We start from the raw sequence: 5,757 nt of genomic DNA, 5'->3' as shown, positions 1-5,757 counted from the left end.
TGCAAATCTTTTAATTTTACTTAATTCATTTTTTCGATTAATAGAGAATTTTTTAATTTTGTATAAAAAAATAAAAATAAAAATTTTGCTTATTTTATTTATTACTTATAGGATTTATTATTGCATTTATTATTGCAAGATTATTTAAGATTCTTTGTGAGAAAATTAATATACTTATTAATGTTAATAATAGAAGTTTTAGTATAATTATACATATATTCGGAACATCGCAAAATATTAAATATTAAATGATATTCAACCGGTATCTGAAGTTCAATTCATTATGAGAAGCGTTTCAAGTGGTGTGAGATATTGCGAAAATTATTAACGCTTATTAGATTGCTGCGACGAAACTCTAAAGACAATTCTCGGCGGTTCCCATTCTTTCGTTATACCCGGAGGGATGCAGAGAATCAGTCTCGAAAGTAGCAAGTTAAACGATAAATGCAAAATAACTTTCTGCATCGCGCATTTCTAAGTAGACGATAAATCCTACGAGGATGCAGTCGGGCGAAGGAAAATATGCTTTGTTTTGAATCCGAATTGTTTCCCCTATCGCACCGCCTCGGCATTCTGCAGAGACCACTTTGCTAAAGTACGAATTAATGAAGCTTCAATTAACTTTGCTCTTCCGTGCTCGTCGCCCGTACTGACTACTAGCTGAACTGTAGTCTGTTCTTGAGCGAGCAGAGTTTCGTCTTGCATGGGTGCCGATGTAAATCTTCTCCAGCAAATGATGGAAAAAAGCGAGTATGTCGTTTCATCGAAAAGATAAAACGCGGAAAAAGGAAAAAACGCGCGTGTGTAACATGAATTGTAAAACCATAGAAGCGACAATAAAACCATATCGACGAAGAGTTAAAGCCGCTGCCGCTTCGTGTCTCAAAGCGTCAACTCCCTGGTAAGGATAATGCGGTACTAAAACTGTTACGCATCGCATCGGCTTGCTGCGAAATTTATGGACCATACTGCCCGGGAACGGAAAAATATCCGCATAAACTGCGCAGACTACAGTTTTTAAAGCGGCATTTCTCACGCATGTCAATAAGGATTGAATGGATAGGATATCACGCAATGCACATATTACTTTATAACGGTCTCTGCAACGACACGAATTCACAGACAATCTCTTGCGGTTCATATATTTTTACGCAGTATTTTCATGCTCGATTTTTGTCATATTATGTATTATATAACATCATTTGATTGACTGAAATATAAATTAGAATTAAAAAGAAAGAGATATTGAAACCTTTGGATCTCTTCGCACAAATTAAATATTATAAACTGTACAAAATCAGTTACAAATTCTATAAAATCAAAAAGAAAAAAAGTGAATGAAGTTGCAAAATAAATTAAATCCCTACTCTGTATTATGACTAACTTAGGAAGACTAATTTTTTATTTTTTTCATTTTTTGAAACTTATTTACTTTGTCAATTTTTCCTCTAAATTTAATATTTTATTTTCATTTAAATTCAACAGCAACGTAAAAGAAGAAAAAATATTGTATTTTTTCAATAAATAATTAACTGTGACGATTTGTACTAATATGTTTGTATACAATATATTATTTTTCTTATTAATAGAATAATAAAAATTTTATTTAATTCAATAATCTCCTCTAAAATTTAATTGTTTTTACATCAACACTTTAATTCCAATCAACACTTTAATCCAAATCAGTTAATTTTTTTCTTCAGCTGCAAAAACAGTCGAATATATTATATTTTAAATAGATCTTTCTTTCCCTAGATTTTACGATTTATTAACTAAAGTAATTTTTTTTAATTTTTCAAAAAGACACTCTTGATAGCATTAATGAGAAAAATTATACAAGTTTTTTCACTCTCGCTAAAAACATTTCAAGAGATAACTATTTCTGCAAATGGGCTATTCATTTATGACATTATTTGCTTTCAGTATAATTTACATTGTCGCGTGTTACTTTCGTCACCTCGAAGAGCTGGAACTGAGATTGCATCGATGTTTCCAGGCACGTCGAGAAATGCACGTTGACGAGTCATTCGAAGCATATGCTCCTGTTCTCGGCAATTACTATTCGATCCATGGTTTAATCGTATCCTTGATGTCCTTCCCTTTCCCTGAAATCTAAGAATGCTAATTGTGTTAGCCGAAGCGAATGCTTAACAGAGGACCGCTGTCTAACTTAACAGAAAACTACTATCTAATGCCTTAACTTTTGGAATAAATAAGCATGACGGGAAAAAGCTCGACTTCATAGAGTTACCTCGCTCGTTGCAAATTCAATATGCATCCCGAATATTATTACGGAACAAGTTATACGTGTTTGCCGCCCGAGAATGCATTACTGGTGCGAATGTAAATTCAAGTTTTGGCGCGGCAGGTCGTTCCATCAGATTACGATAATGTTGCATTAAACGTTGTATACTATAGTTTCTAATCTCAAATAGAGAAATGTCTTTGTGACATTTTCATTTGTGACAATCTCGAATTGCAGAATGGCTTCTTCCACGGAAACTAGGAAAGTTTCAGTTTATACGTTTGATTGTCATGTACTCCATATACTGACTGACCAATTTGCTTAGAGGAGAGTTCGCGATCTACAATATGCACACACTTACGAAGCAATTCTCGTTCCCTCGAAATGAAAGCCTATTTACATTACAAACTTTAGTCCAGCAAATTATTGCCAACGAAATATCCCCGAGTAAATATTGAGCTACAGTATTGCAGAATTTAATATTCTAATATCAGTATTGCAGAATTTAATATCCTAATAACATGCTGACCGCCCAAATGAAGTCAATTATTATTCTCGCAGATTTTCCGATGTCTTTCTCATGGCAGACTCTTGATCTTCTCGATCTTTCTTTTTCACGAGCACTCTTCGCACAAGTATCTGGGATTGACATAATTCATTGTAAGTCACTTGACACACTTATTCGCCTAGCATATCATTAATGAGAGTTCCTTTCAGTAATTGATTCGTTGAGTCAATATCATAACGGTGTGAATCATCGCTAGATGTCAATCAAGAATCAAATTATATTGACAATCGCAAGGGTTTGTGAAATATCTTTGTTCAAGCATTCGCGTCGAAAATTTTCGTGTTTCACGCATAAATCCAAGTTTAATTTCATTTTAACAGAATCAAAACGATAGATATTTTCTGATGTTATGCTAATGAATCAAAATCGCGAATTTATCTATTTTGATATCTCGTTTACCGTGATTCATTAACGATCTTTGAGTGAATATTTCGTGATTAACCAAACTACGCCCATTTATTGCTGCTATTTCAAAGCGAGGAGCGTTCGACCGGATCACATGGAGACGTTTGATCCGGTATAAACTAACATTACGTTTGCGGCCACGTAGTTGTGTTTGCAGCGAATCCCCCTCCCCCGCACCGATGGCTGCATCATCGCCTGCGTATGCGTAACTGATAGGTGTGTACGTCAGTGCGCATATCGTATCTTCATTAGCGAATGATTGATTACCTATAACGTATCGGGTATGTCTGCGTGTTTGCCGGTGCGCGCTATTATCGTGCCTTATAGAAGGTGGATTGACACTGCGCAGCGCACGGCTGTGAATCGACATAAATTACCTTCAAATGACATTACGAAGTATTACAGTGATGCTTTAGCTTAGCTAATTATTCATGAGGTTCAATTATTCTTTCAATTCCATCGTGACTTGGTTTATTTTAATGCGTATATAATTATTTACCAAATAAAATATATACTGAGAAAAAGATTTATTAAATTTTAATAAATATTTTTTTGAATGGTCCCAGCGGAATATTTACTTACAGTAAATAATTAATATTTAAATAAATAAAAAAAATGATGGTTGAATTAATGATTCTCGTATTAATTTAAATATGTGTTTACATTTAATAAATATTCCGCTAGAACTACTCAAAGAAATATTTATTAAATTTAGTAAATTTTTTCTCAATGTAGGATTTCCATTGTCTGCGAATTACATTCTGCAACAATAATCAAAAGGCTGTCTGACGGAATAAGATATTCTCCACACAGCGCATATATCTAGCGCATATACATATGTGTATCTGCAAGTACATATACACATACATACAAATGTATATATGTGCCATTGGAAAAAAGAATCTAATATTAATTGAATTTCTGATTAAAAATGAACAAATTAGAATTTTCTGATTGAATCTATTAAATTCTAATGGAAATAAGCAAATATTTTGATTAATATGATCAGAATTTTCTGGTTCATTCATTTTTAAATAGAAATCTTTCTCTCAGTGCAGGATTTTCATATTTCTTATGAATTATATAGATCTTACGATCAATTCATTTATAGGAAGTAATCAATTAATGGAATCAGACTCTTTTTCCAGTATACAATATTGTATTTGGAGAACAATTATGCGAGTCGTACCTATATTAACAGTGCATATCGCACAGTTCCAACGACCTTTCACTTTCGTACAAACAATTTGGCCTAATTATCTTATACTGTCAATAATATGTCAATAACTGATTGCAATGGTATTAATAGCATTAAATACAGTTAATCTGTTCATCAATTTACTTGTTGTGAAATTTCAATATTATCAAACGTTTAATATTATCGTTATTTCTTCAATATTATTATAATTGACCTATTTAAGAATAAATATATTTAAACAGAATTCACTTTTTAATGAAACTAGAACAAGAATTTCTGAAACACAGTAAAATAAATTAAAACGCTTTATCATCTGCTTTATGTGTGCATTTAATATAAAAAATTCCCGACTTCAATATATACAAGGCATGCGTTAAATTAAATTCATCACGTAATAATAAATCGTGGTGTTGTATGCAAGAAATGCATTGGAAGATAGAAAAATCCAGAACAAAGATAGAATCCTGTTCTGCAACGAGAATTTTGTTGAGAAAAAATGCATTGGACAATGAAAAACTGGTGTCTCGCGATTCAGCCTATTGTTTACACTTTTCCGCGTTGGCGTTTTACATCTTTCAGCACCGGCTGGGTTTTACTGCTCTCGTCTCCTCGTCTCCCTCTCTTTTTCTCGGTCGGATGACAATGAGGTCGGCGAGATGCTATTCGCGACGCGACTCGAGCGCGTCCCTCGAGAGAGTATTTTTCTTTCTCCGTTATTTTGCATTGGTTCGCGTTTGATGCAAATCACATTGCGATTTTGCGCGTAAATAAAATGTGTTAATACTCTGAAGTATTTAATCTCGAATACACAAGTTAGAGATAAATTTGATCTATTGAATGGAAAACAGATTAGTTTTGAAGAACAAAATGAAATATTTTATCGAATATCTATATTCCATTTTATTTAATAATTAAAATAGATCAGAATATATAAGCTCTGTGATTAAATATCTCTGTGTATAAATATCTTGGTGTTTGTTATTGCGCAACAAGATATCCTGATGGTGATTTTTTAGTAGTTTATATTTGCAGAAACGAGTTTCGTGATTTGCGAAATGAGCGAACCATCGAAGCGGTGCATGTATCCATTTATTGAGGCGTGACAACAAGTATTGTCGTCGCAATGTCCAGTCTCGTTATCGCCATTGACCATTACCGATGCAGCGACCAACATTTTTTATTCGCGAAGTCCTCAATTAATTTCTATTCATATTGGTCGACAAGCCGATGAACGTGTTTACAACGTTCGGTAATTGCACGATTGTACGAATGCGAAATGTGTTCTATTTATAGTTGTTACTGGTATATTGAGGATCATAACGTTTGACATACCTAATTAAT

Source organism: Atta colombica, unplaced genomic scaffold, assembly GCF_001594045.1.
Source record: "Atta colombica isolate Treedump-2 unplaced genomic scaffold, Acol1.0 scaffold176, whole genome shotgun sequence".
Taxonomy (NCBI): Eukaryota; Metazoa; Arthropoda; class Insecta; order Hymenoptera; family Formicidae; genus Atta; species Atta colombica.
The sequence above is the reverse complement of the archived record's forward strand: the minus strand, read 5'-3'. Positions refer to the sequence as shown.